Raw genomic sequence first — 22525 nt, 5'->3', positions numbered from 1 at the left:
TTTTACGATATAATGTAATGTCTGTAAATCTGACGCGCGTAATATAAGATTATACCGATACGTTTCTGTACTACAATATGTGAATCGAGCAAAATGGAAGAGACCTTAAAATACGTCAAGCGAGAGACAAGATGCCATTATTTCACAAGATGTTGCACGAGAAAGCAGGGCATTTTGAAAATATTTTCATAATACGAGAAAGTTTTCACGTAGAGGTTCGGGGATGTCTTTGGCAATCGACCGAATTGTAACAGATCGGTGACTCCCTTTCCAGTACCAAGTTTTTCAATTTGTAGAACACTGATCGATTGAAGTAGGTCGTAGCTTTCGACTGGTATGCTTATGGTTTGTTCAGCTTGCTTGAAAATATTCTCGGAGGAAATTGCATCTCTTCGAGGTGTCTTCACTACCTACCGCATATATATACCTACCGCATATATATATATATATATATATATATATACTGTTCAAAATTCAAAATTTACGAGTTTCCACTTACTTAGGTTTTCGCCGATACCTTCAGCCATCTGTAATCCTCTGAAATCTTGCTATCTTTTATCATGTTTTACACATTTTATTTTTTTTTATTTTTTGCACTGTTTAGCAGACAATTTATCTCTAATATATACTATAGTAATGATAATTTATTGTAGTAAATATTTTATATGATATACAATGTATTAAAATTATTTTTACACAAATTTCACTAAACATACAACTGCAGATTTCGGATAACGAGTAACTCGATTGAAGAAAGAGATAAAAACATCATCGATCTTCTTGGTTGTACAGAAGGTTTAGAAAGTAAGAATTTCGCCACTTCGCTGACGTGGCGATAAATCGCGCAAAAATCCAACAGAAAATATAGAAAAAAGACTGCTGAAAAAACAATTCCGTGCGATACGTGTAACAGTCGTTTAATGGAAATCGAACATAATTGCTTTTTACGTAATACTCCGCTGGTCATTTAGCTATTATATTTGGCGAAAATGTTGAGAAGTTTGGCAAAGCAATACTTGTTACGAATAATCTAAATTCATGATACAATCGAGAGCAAATGCCGCTCCATATTGTAGAAAAGTTTGGAGACCAAACTTCAGTTCACGGTAATACTTGCTGTAAAACCCGATTATGGTGTCGCAGTAGCTTTCCATCTCTCGTAGTTCTATGAAAAGAAAATCCTAAATTTTTGTCATCTCAATCTCTTGTGTAAAGTTTTTACACGTTGAAGTCTTATTTATGCTCGTTTGTACCGCAGTATTTTTATCTATTAGCCTGAATATATTACAGATCTTTAAATCACATAGATTAGTGTACATTGTTTAAAACTTCTGTTTGATCAACAAATCCTTGATAGATGCAAGGATTTAATTTAATGAGTTCATACAAACTTAAAGTAATTATCATAAATATCATATATTTTTAAGAAGAGCTTATAAAAGATAATAATTAAAGTGTTATTTTAAATATAACAAAGTCTCGAGTTGGAGAATTAAAAATTTTATACAAATCAAAATCTCTAAAACATTATAAATATATCTTTAGAGCAAATATATTACTTTTAGTCCTTTTTTTTAAGAATTTAATATCACGGTAATAAAAACATTTGTGTTATGTAATGTTACTTCGATGTAACATTATTTATTTATCTTTTTTTTCTAGTTTTTCTGTTGCATTTATGTAGCTTCAGTTTTCAGTAGTTTTAAATACCGGATTCGTCTAACTTAAACGATCATCGATACACCGGCCGGCTCTGTAACTGACCTTTCCTTCTAAATCTATCCCGTTGATTCGTTCCTGCCGAACTTCCCGTTGAATTCAAATCGTATCGATGACGAAACGTCACATACCGCACACGGTATTGTCACGTTTCGCGGCAGGTTTCTCGTAATTTTCCGCGATGTGTTACCTCAAAAGCGCCCGGTCATTTTGGTAATATTATACCCCACGAACACGTGTCTACGTTATGCGAAGCCCTCGAATGTTCGTGGGATTCCACCGAATCGAGCTTTAGTTTGCCCGCGGGCTTCAGCGTGCTCTATTTACAGGACACGGGCTCGGGTTCTCTTCCCCATTCCGAGCTCTTTATCTCCCTCCCATTGCTTTTTTTACCGACCAAGCTGTCCTCTAATTTCCCGTTGATCGTAAGTTAATACTGTTTTGAAACCGTAGATCCATCGATCCGTACGAAACCCCGTCCGCTCCGGACGGATGCTGCAACGATTTTTCATTCGTCGATATGCTTGCTTTGAGTATCGAGATCGCTTTGAATACCCATAATTTGCTGCAAAGAGGAATTTTCGAATATATGTGTGTATACACTTTGCCGAGTGAGCCGCAATTTTGTTGTTCATTAGGTTCTTATTAGTTTCTCTTATTAGACGAAAAAACATTCTGTTGCTAAATTAAAAAGAAAAAAATTACATGGCCGTTATATATTTACGTAATTTATAATACCACAAATTATATAGCTGTTTTATAACGGAATGAGTTTTATAATGGGACATATTTATTTTGCGTAATGCTATTTTGGCATTTATCGATGATGGAAACAGAATTTTCGGTCATTCTATAGAATAGGGTCTTTTCCGAATTTTGATATTTTCTTGCGGTTTTTTTGGTAAAAACCTTTGTTGTGACTTCGACAGTGATAATATAATCAATCAAGGGAGCCCAAAAAATATGCACCCTACCTATTTTTGTACCTATTTTTACTTTATTTTTGGTAATTATGTAATATAGGGGACTACTCTTCCATGACCTGACCTTGACATATGTTGTGAAGGTCACCCTCCTGAGTGACCTTCAGAAGGTTTTAGTTCTCGGTCATTGTTTCTTAAAAAGTTATTAACAAAAAAAGTTTGGAAAATATAGCATATATAGGTGCATATACGCGTGCAGTTGACGCGCTTTAAACACTTAAATACTTTTAAAGCGCGTCAACTAACCTATGTAGATTAATGACGCACTTTAAAAGTATTTAAGTGTTTAAAGTGCGTCAATTAACCTATGTAGGTTAGTGACAAGCTTTAAACAGTTAAATACTTTTAAAGCGCGTCACTAACCTACATAGGTTAGTCGACGCGCTTTAAACACTTAAGGGGGTCGTCTGGTCAAGAGGCTGTTTTTGGGGAAGAATTTTTTGTAAGGAATCATAAGAATACACTTTTTTAAAACTTTTACACCATATTTATTGATATTTGAAGAGTATTTAGAAATTTTTCCAAGTTGATATATGGCCAAGAATCCGCTGTAGAGCGCCCCGACGACAGCTGTGTAAAAAAAACGGTACCCACGATTCCGGATCTCCAGTTCATCCTAAAAAAAAAAAAAAAATTTTTTTCTTAATCTGTGGATGTGTGGCTATCGTGTGAACTAGAACCAAATAAAAATATTAAAATTTCAATTTTTGCCAACGTTTTAAAAAAAAGTTTCATTATGAACTTTTTTCAAAACGTTGGCAAAAACTGAAATTTCAATATTTTTATTTGGTTCTAGTTCACACGATAGCCACACATTCACAGATTAAAAGGAATTTTTTTTTTTTTTTAGAATGAACTGGAGATCCGGAATCGTGGGTACCGTTTTTTTACACAGTTGTCGTCGGGGCGCTCTACAGCGGATTCTTGGCCATATATCAACTTGGAAAAATTTCTAAATACTCTTCAAATATCAATAAATATGATGTAAAAGTTTCAAAAAAGTGTATTCTTATGATTCCTTACAAAAAATTCCCCCAAAAAAACAGCCTTTTGACCAGACGACCCCCTTAAATACTTTTAAAGCGCGTCACTAATCTATACGCCGAAGGCGTGATCGGTTTCAAAGTGTATGCGTGAACTATTTCGACATATATATTAGTCATTTATGCCTTCCAATACTCAAAACAGCTGCTATATTTCCCAAACTTTTTTTGTTAATAACGTTTTAACGAATAACGAGCGCGGGTTGAAACCTTCTGAAGGTCACTCAGGAGGGTGACCTTGACAACATACTAAAATATCAAAGTCATCCAAGGTAGTCCCCCCATCTATACAATTACCAAAAATAAAATAAAAATAGGTAAAAAAATAGATAGGGTGCATATTTTTCGGGCTCCCCTGATTGATTATCACTGTCGGAGTCACAACAAAGGTTATTTTTACCAAGAAAACCGCAAGAAAATATCAAAATTCGAAAAAGGCCTCCCTGCATAAAATGTCGGATTAAAAAGAATTAATTTAAATTCTGCTTTCTGATGCAAAGAAAGGGATTGAAAAGTATTGGTTCGCAAGAATTCACTTAGCTTCAAATATTCCTCGCATTCAATCGCAATCGATAACCTTCAAACAAATGCGAATTCTCGCATTAAAAAGGATTCACTTCTTCTGCTAATTGTTTTTGGATTCAGAAGCATACAAGATTTTCACGTTCTATTCCCAGTATCGCACTGAAAAGTATTGACCCGTGATCCAATCCGAAATTGTTGCAAAGCAGAATTCATGACAAAATCTCGTGAATGCGAAACAATATTTTTGAATAAGACGTTTTATGCAGGGCTTATTCTATAGAATTACCGAGTTTTCAAATAAACAGATAAAAACAGCAAAATTTACAGATATATCACTGTAATGCAATTATTACGTATTATTATTAAAGAAACTCTACTACATATTTTTGCTTGCTCAATTCTAGTATCTCTTTATTTTTTTATTCTAAAAGCTGCAGTACATTATCCGATAATGACTCAGAATTTGAATATATATTTCCAATTGTAATTAATTCATGCTTGGGAATTCATATGTGTGATAAAATGTAATAAAATGTACGGAAGAAATTTCGAATTTTTTGATTGCAAAAAGAATATTTCATTGTAGTTATAAAAATTTAACACAGAATGTAATACGCAAATGAGATACGTGTGGAGATATATGTGTAAATTATTTATTATAAAATTTCGAAATTGTTTACTTTAATGATGATATCTCGAAAATAATACTCAAGTACATTTTTTAAATATCTATATTTGCATTATTGTATATTATAATATGACATAGTAAGGCTGACAACCCACCTAATGAAACAAACCTGTCATGAACACATTACTATAGTAATGCAGGTCAAGGCTTTCCCGAGCTGTAGTGCCATGGACTTATTTTTTTATTTTTATAATACGACATAATTATTTTAATCTTAATACAATACGAAACGTTGCGTAGCAATGTAACAAAAGTTTTATAAGAAAAAATTCAAATAGTTTATAAGTTTATTTCAGTGCTGAGTTACTTATTGTAATAAAATTAATAAGTCGAAGTTGAAAGCTTTGAAAATGCGCGTAGATTATGCCTTACTTCGTTCGGCGAAGTTATTCGCCGAAGTCAAAAGCTGATAAATAACTCTGCCTATCTGGGACGCGTCCCGGTGAGCGATGGGAGAACTTAGTGGCGGACGGGAATCAAGGAGAATCGGCGCGGAAATCTACGGGCCAATGGAGAACCCTTGGAAGAGGTGGGCTGGTTGCTCCAGTCATGAAGGACCGTCGTCGTCGCGTTGGAAAACTCGGCCCTCTCTCTTCGAAGTTGCGCGACTATGAGAGTCATCGGCCGAAATCCGGGGATCCGTTCTACCACTTTGGTCCCGATAACGGGGACACGTTCTCTTCCGTGAGAACGTGTACGTGCCATTCCCGTGAACTAAACTATTGGCCGTATATCGACGCGTCCCATTGGTCTTCCTCGCAAGTCCCTAATCTCGTGAATCACGCGATGGAATTCCTACTCGAGGAAAACTTGGTCGTCTATCGGCGTCTCTGTTCTCTCTCCCTCTATCTCGCATCTTTCTTCTTTTTTTTACGGTTAGTGCTGATGTGACATAACGTATCGCTTAAAATCAGAGTTCTTGCAAGGTGTCGTATGGTTTTACGCCCGAAGAATTAATATTTATAGCAGTAATTTGCGTGCATTTGAAGTTTTCAATGTTGCATTATTAATTTAGTGTAATCAGCAGAAAGTTTTAAATTATTCTGATCATAAAATTTTGTTATATTTTGTAATTTGTGATATATATAACTTAGATAATGCAAATATATAAAAATATGTTTAAACAAATTTCCATGGATTATATTATTAATATAAAATTAAATAATAACAGCTAAAACATCACTTACAAGGAAAAGATGTACTTTTAAAACTTTATTTATAAGTCTTTTATTCTTTGATTTTTAATTAATTATAAAAAAATTTAATACAGCAATAATAAAGGTAAAGAGCGAATTAATCCAAAATAAATTTTGCTTGTTACTATAGCTGTGATAATTTAACGGCTTTGGATTTTTACATTTATCGGAAACGCGTTATGCTCTGCCAGTAAAATACGGAATACGCGAACCGCGGACAAGCAGATTGGTCTTGTTTGCAGAAAGAACACTTGTCAAATACAATACCCGATTTCGACGGCGATAGAAAATGCATTCATCAGCAACTGCACTTTGTATCTTTGAATGCGCTTTTGGGCGCCAGAAATCGGCTGTCGTAGATTTTATATTCGTGACACGATTGAAAAAAAATATCGCGCACCCTTTTTTTATTTTGGCCACGCCAGGTGATGCTATCGCTAGGATATGTATGAATAGCCCTATCTGTTGTTCTCTTGTGTTTGTTCTTGCGTGTGTGAATTATAAATGGGATGCGCCGTTTCGTTTGTCAAGCGTATTACACACACCTTGTGCAGTTTCATCGACACTTCGATATCCTACGTTGAATGAAGTGACATTTTAGTCTTTTCATAGAGAAATATTCTTTTTAAAATGTGATTTACATATAGCTTTTACATAGTCAATAGTTTGTTATTTACAATAAACTGATTTGTTAGTTGAAAGAATTTGACTGTATTATCGATTTTATTCTGACGAGTGCGGAGGAATGACGCCAACGACAAAAATTATTGCGTTACAATAATTCTTATAGTTTTTCCTTGAAATATTTATATCTGTCCGCAAAAATATGAAGGTATACATTCATTGAGTTACGTCATATTTTGCATTAATATTATCAGTTTGGTTCTCGTGATCTAAATATAGTTATAGTGTCTTTTTATCTAAGAAAGATCTTAGAAAGTTTTTGCCAGATTGTAAAACACATATATTTAGTTCGCTTCATGTAAATTCATATATTCAGTTAATATTTCCAACATTAATATGTAATAGGTATATGCAGGAATAAAAAGACAGAATAAATATAAAATGGTCGCGGTGCCTTTGATTTAAAACGCGGCTTTATCCCTCTTTCACATACGATGATGCAACAGAGAGCTACATTTTATCCTTATTTGCATGTTATGCAAAAACGTCGAAAATAATCCGCGATATTATGAATTTAAATATTCCCATTATTGTGATAATGGTTTGAAAGATATAAAATCAGCTTGCTATAAATTAAACAAATATACACGTTACACGGCGGTCAATAAATAAGCAAAATTTCCAAAATTTTGTTCCAAAAATTTGGATAAATAATATCCAGCCGTATATTTAAAGAATATCGTGGTGAAGTCGTACGTTATGACAGTACCGTGGGATCGTGAATTTACGTGTGACGCTCGGCTGGCCTCTGCGCAACAAATTATCCTCGCAATTAATTCGAATCGGTACGGTCGTAACGTCCCGTCGATTTACGCGTTTCGTTAAAGTGCGATGGAGTGCGTTACGAGCGCGCAAAAAGCGAACCCTTCGCGCGCGAAGAGCGATCGTATATATCTAACGTCTGAATCATCCGCTTAGTCTCCGATTCCATGATGTGGCATTAATCCTTCCTCAGAAATCGCAAGAAAATCCTCTCGAGCAAGTCTCCGGCAGGAGGAAGAGTGGTAAAAGAGATACAAGGAGAAAAATGTTTAGAGCGAGATATCCGGGAGATATCATGTTTGGTTCTAAAACAAAATGCGCTTGATGCTTACAAAAAAAAGATATCCTGACGATTATTGAGATATCGATATTATATTAATCGAGTGAGTGAAATTTATCGCAATAATAAAATACACAGTTTACATGATATATCTCAATAATGGTAAAGAATGTTACAACTGATATCTATATATATTTTTAATTAGTGAATCTATGTCTCTCTACGCGAATAAACTTAGTTATCTTCTTAATATTAGAAACTGCTTTATATTTACAAAATCTTAGCTGATTATTGATCGCTATATGATTTGCTGTCCCGAAGATGGCGAGACGTATGAAATCGTTGGAGAAATTGGAGGACACTTGGCATAAATCCGGCAATTTGCCTGGCGGGTGTAAATGTGCTCGATCGACACTCGACCGGTGAATTTATCGGCCTGATAAGGATAAGGAACATATTGCAGACTCAACCGGATTCGAAGCACTTCGGGCGGATACCGCATGCGTGCATTCGCTGACCGCCATCAAAGCTTGATGCTGCCAGCAATGCAGGTGCATGCATCAGCATCTGTCAGCGCTCTCTCTCTCTCTCTCAGCAGGTTGCCGATAAAGTATCTCTCAATATCTCAGTACACGAGTGTCTGCATCCCGTTGGCACGTTGCTTCCTGGCACGTGGCGATGCATGATAATCGCAGTCTAAATTTTGTGGGTTAAAACTTATCTAAAAATCTCTTGTATAAAATGATTGTATAGAATGACATGTGGAACACACTTTTTTGAATTTTACACATGTAATTTTAATTTTTATATTAATTTAACAGGAGGCAAATATGTAAATAAATACACAAGTAATATATAAAAAATTAACGCAAAATTATAACACTTACTATATATAACACAATGACAATATATTACATTAACACTAGTGTATGTAAAAAATTGAACACAAAAATTTTTACACGGATAGAATCCACTCCAATACAAAATGTTTTTTACCACGATGACTGCGAGCATAAGTTTCAAATTTGAGAATCATAATTTCATAGATCCCAAAGAGAATATAATTCTGTTGTAGGCCTGTGCAGCCATAACGGATGCAATGATCATCGACTATATACAAGGGAGCATTATATTATAGAGCGCTCTGCAGTATTACATCAAAATTTCTCTATCTCTAGTCTATAGCATATTTCAGTTTTAATGTTTTATTTGAAAAAAATTACAAATTTTTTATAATATATATCACATAATTATGGGCAGTGCGATAACTTTTGAATGAATTGTAACATAATCAATGGCAAGGCTGGATTTTTTGGTCGTTTTTATTTTAAAATCCAGTTTTCGTTGATCATCGATAAATACTTCTTATTAGTTATGTTAAATTCTAAATACGCTATTTAAAAGAAATAAATCAGAAATAAAGGAGTAGATACGTATGAAAGAAGGTACCAGATAACAAACCTGAAATACTGAGGTAGGACGCGCGCCTCGAGTGTCCGAAAGTTTTAAATCTATTATTGTTGGATATCCTAGAGGCTCGCAACGTGTCCGGTTGCCGTGAGATTCCACGCTCGGACAGCTCCTTGTCCTCTCGCGTTTGCCATTAATTTCCCCGCTCGAAGCTTTCGACGATCTCTTCGCGATCGGAGCCCGAAGTTTTCCTCCTACCTTGGGGCCGCCGTGAAATATGCAGCCCGGGGCAAGTACGTGCCAAAACTCCTTTGTTTTGCGCTAGTTAAAAGTTGGTGCGAGTCCAGAGATAAGAGAGGATAAAAAGGGGTCGCGCGGCCGAGAGAGAGGAGGATGGGAATGGAATTTTGTGGGGGATAGGGAAACGCGACAAGAAGAATTCAGACTCCTGGGTACCAGGGTACGATACGGTTGAAGGAGAAGAAGCAGAAGAATGGGATGGGGGGGGGGAGTTAGTTTTGCGCCGAGAGTATTATTTTTATCTCCCGTGGGACCGTCACCTCTTTCTCCCCGTACTTATTTTTGCGAGCCAGCCATAAGTGCCATCCCCCCCGCGAGAGCAACCCGCGCGCCGAGAATCGATAGGTTTAAGATGCGAGAGTTATGTGTCGCGGTAATTCCCCGGTGTAATGACTTAAGCATAACGAGCACAGCCGCGCCGCCCTTTATACGCCCTAGTGGGTTTTATCTAGGCGCGCTTCTGCAGTTCTTGTGAGTGCAATGTGCACCGGGGTTGGCGGTGGCGCGATGGCGCGGCGCGCCGCGGTTCGTCGTTGCGCATCGTTTGTTCGCGATTCAAGCATGCGAGCTTGAAAACCCACCGGTACATATATCTGCCTGCTGTAATGCCGTTATTAAATTATGTATCCGTCAGAATTACAATTTATTTGCTCAGTTATGCGTCGTACATTTTTTTCTTTCTTGTCTATGAGGCTGCCGCTGTTATATATTGGATTAAAGATGCAGATTCATAGCAGCGCAATTTAAAAAAATGCACAGGTGGAAGAACACGGATGAATTTGCAAAAGTTTCGACTAGAATTGCGACTTAATATAGAAACGTTATTTCGTAGCTATTGCATTTTGCGCCTGGAGCGGCTTCGATTTTATTATAAACGTTTTCGATTTGATATTCTACATATCGCTGCAGTTTGACGTTCGTAGCGTCGTTTAGCGAGAAGTTTGCACGCTACATTTCTCGAACTTTTAATTTCTAGAAATTTCTGAAATCGAGAAATACAGCTATTCTAGGAATTCGTAATGAGAAGTCTCCATCGTCCTTGTCATCGTTGCGCCGAACACTGTTCTGGATTTCTGTGTCCATGAAATACCAGCCTAAGAAGTTTGCAGCGAAAAAATTTGCTCGACGTGTCGTGTGTCACTTGTCGCGTAACAGACGCCACCGCGCCACATGCTTAACATTTCGTAGCGAATAGCTTGCCCCTTAATCCTTTCACGCCCGACCTGGACCGAGAAATGCTTGCGGTGGTCGGGATATAATTTTGCTTTTTTTCCACGGATGTAAAAGAAGATTAAAAAAGCTTACGCTGGTTTATGCAGGTGTGGGAGAAAGAAGAATAATATATTTAAAAGACAATATATATATTATATATCCAAATGTATTTTTATCATATAGCAGATAATATAATGATAACGTGTTATGAGACACTTTATCTTGTCTTGGAATATTTTATCTACCTATTTCTCTGTAATATAATATTTATAAGATATTTTCAAGTGTCTAATTTTAAGCTAGACTAACCCACTAACCCATTTGTTTTATATATTTGAGATTATCTACATGCATTTAAAAACTATTTTTTTTTGTTATTACGCTGTGAAGTATTAATAACTTGCGTTTTTCATACTGCTGTCTAAATTTAAAATCATGTCGCTATTTGCAATATGATGAGATATTATCTCGAGATGCGAGTGCGTCGTATAAGCTATAAGCTGTCGTTTAGCTTCTAAATAATAAATTGTCGGAAAAGCGGATACTATCCGGCATACAAGTGCATCTTTGAAACTTTTACGAGGCATGAAAAATATTTGGACCGGAAAGGTGCAGGACGTAAACATGCCCCGTTATCTGTCACATTGATCATGTCTAACGAATGATAAAGTGGCCTATAATCGTGATTAAAGTGACCGTGATCTTTTTCCTTTTTACATGAATCAAATCCATGTATCTAAGCCATGCTTTTTATTTTTAACATAATTTTAATATGGGTTATATAATTAAAATAACTAAACCATACATGGCAATGTTTTAAAAGATATTCATTAATGAGATTTCTGAAACTATGAATTTTTTACATTTTTATATAATATTAAAAAGAAATAGTGTTAGAGATTTTGTACATAATTTTCTTATTACAATAAAATCTGCAAATAAATCAATACCGAGAACACTACAAAGTTACACAGCAAAAAAAAAGTTTTGCGAGTTAAAAAAAAAATATTCGAGAAATTATATAATTATAATAAAAAAAGCGCTCCCTCTTTTCTTCTTTGTTTGAGCCACATCTTCTAAATGCTATATGTTGGAAATTATCTTACTTTAAAAAAAAGGCAGGAAAATAAGAGAAAAATTATTACATTAATCTAATTTTATTGGAAATAGGAATTAGGAATAACGTTATTTTTATTAATTTAAATATAATTTAGGAATCTCATCTTTTTTTCTCTTATAGGTAATTCTTTTGGTGCATGTTGTTGCACCAAATTTGCGCTAAATATTCCGCCAGAATTGCAGGTAGAAGTAAATAACGAAGAACGTTGTAAATTCTTACGAGTTGGCGCTTAGAAGTCTTTTAACAATGGATCTTGCTTGGAAGGAAGGGCGGTCGATAACTTTCACAGTGGATTTGTCTCCGCACGGCCGATTTCCCGGGCGCATCCTTTTACCTCGTTCGCGAAGCGTCCAAGCGTGACAACCTTGCATTATGCCGCCGATTTCCATGACCGTAATGTCTCTTAAAGAACGACCGCCAATCTTCCGCAAGAGCGACGCCCGCGCCCGGCGCGTTGTTACTTTTCATATTTCAAGGCACAACCGACGTCTCGCGGTCGCGGTGTATCGCGTGTCATCGATTTCGCGTTACCGAATATACGGCGTATTATAAATTTTTCATCCGCTAGACCGATCTTTCTCCGACGAGATCCACCGGCACGCCACTATGAATATTTTACCGCCAAATATCCGCGTGTTCGCGCATTCCCGCACTATTGACGATCGAACGCCGCGCTTTTGATTTAATCATTATTTATCTATATTTGCTCTCTCTTTTCTGAGTTTATTTGTAAGGATAGAATTGAAGGGATTGAATAAACTAGAAGTAAAAGAAACTTGGAAAAAAATTAAAAGAGGGAATTAAATTAATAATACGCAAAATTATATTTGTATTTTAAAGATAAAGAATCTCCAGTTTTTGTCAAATTGGAGTTAATGGAGTACTTTTCAATATCACAGGAGCTTAAATTGTATAACGGTAAAACGTCTTATGCTTATGTCTATTATTACTAGTTATTACTCCTAAGATATAATGTTCAGAATTGAAAATTTTTATGTAATCTAATTTTTTAACCAGGTACAAGTGTTATTAGCAGTTGCGCTATTAAACATGTCAGTTAAGATACTTTATTAAAAACTTAATAAATTAAGTTGCTACTTTTATTTCATATCTAAAACAATAAATTATTCTTCTACACTGAAAAAAAATACTTAGATCCAAGAAAATATTTTTTCACATAGTACCAATAGCTTATTTATTATTTAATTAATATAATCACATATTTATTTAGAATTAGATATTTTTACTTAATTATTTAAGTAAATGTCTTGTGGCATCTTGTGGCCACAAGATATTTTTACTTAATGTAAGTAAAGATATATCTAATTCTAAATAAATATGTGATTATATTAAGTAAATAAGCCATTGGTACTATGTAAAAAAATATTTTCTTGGATCTAAGTATTTTTTTTTTTTTCAGTGTATTTAAGGGGATCCTGGAGCAACGGCAATGACCGATATTTATAGGTGGATGATTTTCTTCGAATTGGCTTTACAGATTTGAAATCCCTTTAACACGTTTAAAGTACATACAAAAATGATGAGTGGAATGGTAAATTGAAGACTAAAAACTTAAAAGAAATAAAAAAATTATATTTGATACTACTTGGTGTACCTAACCTTTTGTACCTAGAGCTGTCACTTCATGGAAACTTTCGTTTGATATACGAATTATATAGCTTACGTGTACAAATCGAAGTACCCCACTAATCGGACTAGATCAAAGAACAACGTTGAATCATTGAAACTAAGATTAAAAGCCTAATAAGAAAGATTTTCATTGATCGCAGATTTCATGCATGTACACACACGCAGTGTACATGGCGTTGCAATCTGACAAGGACAGATATCTCGTAGGATCTCGTTGGATAAGGACAGAATAATCAAAATAATCGATATTTTTAATTCCGCTTAGATGAGAGCGCTTTCTCGTCGGAGTTCGGCCGTCACTCTCGGATCACCTTAAAACTTTAAACCTTGTTTTCTCGAAACGTTTAAAAATGGACATACAATCCTTTGTAAGATACAGATATATAATATTAGACTAGCAATATATTACTGTATAGGTACGTCAGGTATTTTGGTATTTTCCTTTATTTAGGTGCAAACGCACATTTTTAAATAAATTTTCCGAATAGACGCCATTATTCAAATTTTTTAGATATTTATCATGGAAGTATACATCAGCGTGTCTATGCACGTATGTGTGTGTGAGATTGATACTGAGAATGCAGGTTGTCGCTCTAGAAGAGGCCTTTAAAAGAGACACAAGCATTCAAATCGTTAATATAGAAAGTGAATTGTTCAACACGGATGCATATGGACTTTTATTTATCGTCGACACGGTCTATGCGCAACACCGATGTGTTCTGGCCACCGTGCTATTGCTGAGTATAAGTCGATCATGCGTTTAACGACACGCCGCGCTGGCGGAGGCATATCGCGGTTTATTCGATTATCAGTGATTCGTCGAATTGGAATGGATTTAACGGGTATCGAAAATGCGCTCCACAATTCTCGAAATGGAACCGTTTTATTATTTTTACGCGGTACACCAATTTTTGTTATTTTAACTTTTGGTAGATTCAGTGGGTTAAAAATTACTATAATTTTGAAATGCTAAAAACGAATGATGAAAGATATCGAAGAAACAGTTGTATTTTATTATCTATGAATATTTAAACTGTAACGTGATTTGTTTAAGTGAACAAATTGTTTGAATTTTTTAAACAATTTTTTGGTTGTTTCAAAGTTGATTCTTTTTTGTCGAAAGCGAGATATTAACTGTTTTTTTAATTACAAGTGATTAAAACTCCAGAGGGATTTTTGTGGATTTATTTTCACAGATGCAGATAACTGGAACCACTGCATGCGAACGAGATACAAATACAAACGGGCTTATGTAAAAGTTATGCAATTTAAAACCGCACCTGTTAACAATGTTGACGGTATTATAAAAACAAAAGTGCAATCGACTTGCATCGCAAAAGTCTTTATTATCATAAACTTACCTTGCTTGCAGAGACCCCTAACAGCAATAATATCCTGTATATCTATAGAATATACTATAAGAATAAATATAAGAACATCCTTATAATATCTTATACTTTACGATATCCTCTGAACATTCTCAGAACATACATTTGCTGTTAGGAACGTCCTTTGTGCATACGTATACCGATTCTGTACAACTTTTTTACGACGAGATTTCTTGTTTACACAATGCTGCGAAAAATACTGCGCTTGCCGATCGAAACTGCAAATTCATCGCGGCCTGTTTTTCTTTGATGTTTCATCTGAAAAAAGAGCACGGTCGAACAGCACCGATCCACCGGTTTGATTTTGCTTTATGCTGCATAAAACGAATCGTCCGATATTACCCCTGCGGTGAACTAACTCTAACGATATTTTTTTCCCTGAACTTCGAACAAGAGAACGCTGTATCCGTGAAGGTTGTTTGCAAAAACTGCCAAATTCGCGATAAACCCTGGCGGAAAAAATTTCTATGAATATAACTACAAAATTCAACTAGAAATAGAAATTTGTACATTTTTGTTGAAATATTTAATTTTTTGTAGAAATGGTTATTTTTTTGTAGAAATATCTACGAAATAGTACCACAAATTACAATGTTCTCAAATCAAGAAATTATTGCAAGTAGTATTTTATAAAAAACTACAATTTATAAAAAATAGTACAAAAACCTACAAATTTTAAAAATTTAAGAAGAAACAAAATCTTAAAAAATTAAAATATCTGCTTACTCTCTCTTGTATAGAATACTACAAAAATTTACAAGTGTTCCAATTCTAGCATTTTCATGTAGGATTTTGTAGTACTTCTTAAATTCATGTAGAATTTACTAGATTCTGGCAATTATATTTTATAGTTTTTTAAATTTTGAAGAAATATTTCCGCCAGGGAACTATTTTTTTTTTATAAAGTACCAATCATACCTCTCGAACAAAAGGTAGTGATATTCATTAGAATTGATATTTTAGGCAGTTTGAGTATTTGTTTTGTTGTGTGCTTTCACGTGATTTTTTATTTAATTGCATTTTGCATTGTCGTTATTGAGGACGAATTTAATATATTTCTATACAAAATTTAGTGTATAATACTAAAACAAATGCATAAGTATTGAAAAAGTTTATAGCTATCAAATTAGATATCATATACTCCTCATGACTCATGTCATACAATGTAATATCTTTTAAATAATAATGTTACTTAAAGTAGTTCGATGATGAAGGGCCGAAGTCAAAACAATGTTTATAATTTTTTTTATTTTTATGATTATAAAAAAATAGAATAACGCATCGCAAAGCTTCGTAATAACGTAAAAAGACCATTAGTAAATAATTTTTACGTTGTAGAATAATATTTTGCCTGAAATAGATTAAATAAAGTGTGTGTTAACGCGTCGCTTGCCTAATTTTCAACTTTAATTATTAATTTAAAAAAAACTGTACGGTGGATCGTGTTCACCTTCAACTATAGGCTTCCTCACAGTGTCCTCTTTCCATCGATATATATTGTTCAGACATTTTTGGCAAAAAATTTTTTGCAACCTCGTGTTATTCATAGGAAAATAACCTCTTTTCCTATTAGACCAATGTTAAAATCATTAAAATCACCTAATTTTAAAATTAAATATCTTGAGAACGGGACGGTGAATTATTTTTTTTTTGGGCTTAATCGATTCAGGAAAGTTCCTTTTTTCGATATAAAAAATAAAACCTATCACTTTTGGCAAAAGTTGTTCATCATCGAACTACCTTAATTACGTTAATATTGATATTGTTTTTGTTATTAATCCAACAAAAAGGTCCTCTCTGAGATGTATAGGAAAACAAATGCTTCCCACGTTTTATTCTTCGTGCATTGATATATTAGAAAAGATATTTCGATTCGTGCATCTTTTTATCAGAATATAGATATTGCGGAGAAATTCAAATTGCATTTCCTGAAATCGCACTGCGGTGTCGCACGAAGAATGACTCTTTCGTAACTGGAATGTGAAATGTCGCGGCGCGGCGTTGTCGACGCATGCCGCTTCTCTCTCTCTCTCTCTCTCTCTCTATTTGTCTATCTCTCTCTCTCTCTCTCTGTGATGTAATGTATTATGTATACATACATACATACATATATATTTTATGCAGTTCATAGTAAATCATGAGCCCAACTGCGAAGGGGTATGCTAATACCGAAGAGGCAAAAAAGTGCTGACTGCAGAGGCCACAGGGCCAAAGACTTTTACGCGAGAAATAGCAGCGAGAAGTTAGGGCGCTCAACAAAGCCAGCCGTATTCTTTATTCCGACGTGTCTCGTCTGGGGTTAACTGCGCATTTGTAACACTAGCTTCTCACAGAAATATTGCCATTACTAGCGTAGAATTTATGTAAACTATTTCAGTAAAAACAGCGTTCGCCACGTTTAATCCTTTCTTTTGTTTGGGTGAAAAACATAGCTGAGCAAGAGTCAGCTTTAACTTAACTTGAAAATTTGATACGAAAAACGTGATTACATTGAAGAACATTTTGTTGGAAAAATTTATGTAAAAAGGTCAACGTTAAAAAACCGCTGCTCTCTTGCCGCTCGAGAAAAGTGATGCGAGGAGTGTTCTCGTGTTCTTTCCGCAAACAAGTGATGTATTATTCAGGAAGGTAGATTTTTGAGCCTCATAAAATTCTTTCACGTTATAGCACCTTCGATTCGACCGTATATTTAAAGTTTTGACAAAAATATGTTCTTCTCCTTGTTACCACCTTTACCCTCTCGTTACTTACAGGAAGCATCCCTGGAACCCGCGCTTGTGTCTTTCGCTTCTCCGGGATGAGAGACGGCGAGTCGATGGTCGGATAAACGGCGGAGAGCCGTCGAGACCGCACGCCGCTTAAAATTACGGACAGCGGAAGTTGGGTGAAAGTTGGCCGAAGTTGGCTCATTCCGCGCATGACTAACTGCCCGCTCGTGTATCCGAGCTTCCGTAAACTCTACGGATACCTGGTGCCGCGCCGCCGGTGCTCTTCTCGAGAACAGCCGCTCGGCACATTTTCCGGAGTCGGTGACGTGGCCGTCCACTTCGATTCGCTTCTCGTCGTTTCATATTTCCGCGCGTTAACGCCAATTTCACCGTATTCGTATCCGTATTAAAGAAGTGATTACTTATTTATCAGAAGGATTGGATCTAAATTTGACCTAAATTGTCTGTTTTACCGGTCGAACGCAACTTTTTTAATACAAACTTATTTCTTTTTATTGTCTTTGCAGGTTTAAAAATCCGTTTCTAAAGTTTAAGTATTGTGCACTAATGCACTCATACAGTGAATGATATATTCTAATACCTACTCTTCCATACGGGCATTGCACATACACATTTATTTTAATCGTTTTTTGCACTAATCTTTTATATTAGATATGTCTAAACCCGATTCTGAGGACTCTATGTTTTTTCTTTATTATGTAATCCAAATTCCACAGCGTTCTCATTTTGTAACAATAAACCATAGAATTTTTATATAAAGCAAGTATTGTCACGAGTTGACAGCTCTAGACGCTCTATTACCTACCTATAGAATAGGTAAAGAAAATCTGATATTCTGAAATTATTTTTGTTCTCATAAAATCATTCGTTGTGGGGCGCATTAGTGCATATATTTTAACTCTAGAAAAGAATTTTTAAATCTGTATAAAAGGCAATAAAAAGAATAGCGTGTTTTAAAAAATCACAATCGGTAAAAACATACGACTTCAAAATCCCCCCCTTTTAAAAATCTATTCTTCTTCGATATTTTTTTCATTTGATAGAATAAATTTATAGTCTACTACTATAGAAAGAATACATTGCGACAACACTCCCGCTATTTTGTATCAAAATATAGCGGTTTAATAACGACGCCCATATACGTAAAACAATTCTCTCGAAGCTCTCAAGATGACTTTATTACAGTTTCAAGCACAAAATCGCGCGACTATCGATCCGCATTCTGCATCTCGGGCCAAATCCTTAGTCTCTCTCCTCAGATATTTTATCTCGCTATTCCTTACGGCCTTCTCGTTCAATATTTCGCGCAGGCATAATGGATACACTGCATACATCGTCGGAGAATTTAGGTAAAAATGACAAATACGTGAAATGATATGCAAATCCCGGTAAGAAAGATGAATCCCGCCGTTCTCAACGTCGTCTGTGTCGTTCTCGTTTCGTCGCCGCCGCGCCGTCGTCGTCGACGCCGCACTTGCCGCATTTCTCTCAAGCAAGTCGCGGAAAGACCGCCGCCGCGCCGTGGCGTCTCTTTCACCTATTATGGTTTTTCCATTAAAGCTGCATCATCAAAACCAGCGATGACGACGTCTGAGCTTTCATTGTTCACTCGGCACTCTCACACTTGGACGCGAGCGAGAGAATCGGCCAATTTTTCCGCGGCGGAAACGCACCGAAAGAAAAATCTTGTAATCGCGTCTCGCACCATATACCTACGTCCGGCGGCTTTCGTTTCCGCCAGCAAAAACGGCGCGCACGATGTAGGTATCACTCACGTTGAAAGCGCGGAAAGCGCGGGATACGGGGACTCACGAGAGTAAGCGTGAAAGTAAGCGCTTTTCTTGCTGGAATTTTTTTTTTTTTTTAATGAAGTCTAACCAATTTCGCTAAGACGTCTGCAAACGCAGATGGGTACCCACATAGAGACGAAATTGGTTTAATATCTTTACAGCATGTTAGTAGATTTACCTTAGCGAAAAATATGAAAAGTAAATGAAAGGCAGAGGACAAGATGCAGCTTTGCTCCTCAGGTGTTTACTTTTTCATTTCAAAAATACACGTTCTTTTAAATAAACGTGATGCATGGGAGAGAATGCGCGGAGAGGTTTTTAATACGATATGACGAGACATGACTTTTATAATACAAATGATGATTCTTAAACAAGACTTTTTTTATTGCATGATAATTGAAACTAATTATTGAAAATTATTAAAACGATAAATATAAAGATTTAAGGTAGTCTCTTGCATCCGGTTTTAATGAAAGAGAAAAAGAAATAGAATTAAAAAAGAATTAAATTAAAAAATAAAGTACACTGAGAGAAATCTAAATAGTTGTGGCAACTATTTTTTTGGCAACTCTGCAGTTTAACTACTTGTAACTAGTTTTCCAAAGTAATAGGAACTAAATAGTACTGAATACTATAAAAGTATAATCACAGAAACAATATTTGTCAACTATTAGTTGATAGTTAAATATCGCCTCAACTATAATTATTATAGTTATATAGACTCCATAAAACAAGATATGACAATAACATTATTCAAGTTTAGACAACTCCTTGACTTATTGTTTAGACAAATATTTTTTTGTTGTGTAGCATACTTCCAGAAGCTGGTGCGGGCGGCAGCGCGGACTCGCGCGGCGAGAGAGTTCGGCTCGCGCCCGCTACGCGGTGCATCGCCAGTATACTTTTGCGTGTTTAAAATTCAACATCGATTCCTATAACTAGGGTCGTTCAGCAGGGTTTTTCCAGCGATCCTTCTAAGGTTCGCCAGTCAGGGTGTGTTCACCCACATATATATTAATCAATTTTGGATTATAAATAGATTGCATCGACGCCGCTAGGCGTCGCATCGCCCGTACATTCTCTCGAGTTCAAAATTCCGCACCGACCTGTATATAAGGAGACCCTCTACGGGACCAAAGCAGATATTTTCAGGCGCTAGTCGCCTAGGTATATTAATTATAAATCTTTTAGTTTAACAAATAAGAAATTATTCTTTATTAGACAACTCTAAAAATTATGTTGATATCACTACAATGAATAATTATTCATGTTACTACAACATACTTTTTGCATACACAATATATTTTTCGTTAATGCCACTACTTTCTTGTAGTTTAAATAATTTATTTATTGTTGTTATTACAACTATATTATACACAGTTGAGGCGCTATTTATCCACAAATTTCTAGTCGGTTTAACAAAAAAATTCTAGTTGCTGGTATACAAATTTTTTCTCTGAGTGTAGGACAAAATAAGGTAAAAGAAAAAAAATGAAAGAAAAGACTGATACTATTATTGTTATCAAATAAAATCTTTATCAAATAAAGAAGATTCTAACGAGACATCAAATATGCTTCAGAAATGGTGGTATAAGTAAATATGTTTTCAACGCATTGTTTAAATAAGAAAACTTGACATCTGTTGCTTAAAGTGCAGTTACAGTTATAATTCTTGTTATTTAATTAAGCATAGGAAGCGAAGTACCTCGTAATGAATAAGTCTTACAGCAGGATTCTACTTTGTTATCAGGGTAAAAAGTAAAAACACAGTCAACGACGTAGTGAGTGAGGGAACAACGGAAAACACACAAGCATATTTACGTATACGCGGATTAATTAAAATAGAATTATGATACGGACGATACGACCGCTCTCCTTAGAACCGCTTTCGAGGAAGCTGTTTCTCGAGGTAAATTATTAGATTGAACGAACTTACCTGTGAAGTTCGATCACAATTATGCCCTTTGTCTCGTCCGGATGGAAACTATGTAGTCGTGCCCCTGCACGCGTATCAACAACAGTATTCAAAGCTCTGCCAAAAAGCAAAAGAAAGGCCGCCTCCCGCGGCCGCGCGCGCCGCGCGCCCGCCGCGCGCGCCTCGCCTCTTCATAAGTTCCAAGCCTTTTTGCAAATCGCTAATTTTCGGGGTGGGAAATAAATGTTGGGTGGGTGTCCATCCGGACGAGACAAAGGGCATAATTGTGATCGAACTTCACAGGTAAGTTCGTTCAATCTAATAATTATGCCTCTTTATGTCTCGTCCGGATGGAAACTATGTAGTTGTTTATAGCCTAGCGATTTGTCAATTATAGGAACAATCGTATAGGAAACTGTGAGCGAAAAATGTATTCCATTAATAGAAAGTACAAGATATATAAACTCGTAAATAAACTGAAAAAATATAAACTTATGCTCAAAACTAGAAGCTTATACTTATAAAAATAATATAATCCGCTGCTCAAAGCTATAGTCTTAAAAAGTAAATATAATATATACTTATAAAGATAACATATGGTCTTATGTTCGAAAATATAATTTTATACTTATACAAATAATATAAGTTGAGTGAATGATGTGTAAACTATCAATCTTTATTAAAATAACGCAAATCCAACTAATATGCCTCCGAGTTGCGCTATTGCTTGCTATGCTGAGCTAATAAAACAGCGTTACTGAATTCCTCGGGATTAATAAGCGGCCTATTGTAGAAGTTGGCGAAGACCCGGGACTCGCCCGTCCAACCTGCCGCACGCTTAATAAAATCAAGGGGGACTCCCCTAGAAGATGCTTGAGACGTTGAAGCGTGTCGAGTGCTATGTGCTGAAAATATGGAAGTGTCTATTCCGCAATCCTCCAGACCGCTACGAATCCAGCGACTGATAGTTTGTGACGAAACAGCTTTGTGAGGCTTAGACAAAGAAATAAATAAAAAATCGCATGAAGAAGGACGCAAATCTTTGGTATTTTCCATATAATGCTCCATGAGCTGAACAATGCAAAGGTTCTCCTGGTTAACGAAGCGGGAAAACATAAAAAAGGGTTGAGA

General features: G+C 35.6%; 1 protein-coding gene across 7 annotated transcripts in view; it reads left to right on the top strand.

Annotated features, from left to right (window-relative positions):
- LOC139816883 (venom dipeptidyl peptidase 4) overlaps nucleotides 1–22525 on the top strand; it is a 509974-nt gene that overhangs the window by 179040 nt on the left and 308409 nt on the right. The window lies entirely within an intron of this gene.

Source organism: Temnothorax longispinosus, chromosome 7 (assembly GCF_030848805.1).
Source record: "Temnothorax longispinosus isolate EJ_2023e chromosome 7, Tlon_JGU_v1, whole genome shotgun sequence".
NCBI lineage: Eukaryota > Metazoa > Arthropoda > Insecta > Hymenoptera > Formicidae > Temnothorax > Temnothorax longispinosus.
The sequence above is the reverse complement of the archived record's forward strand: the minus strand, read 5'-3'. Positions and strand labels throughout refer to the sequence as shown.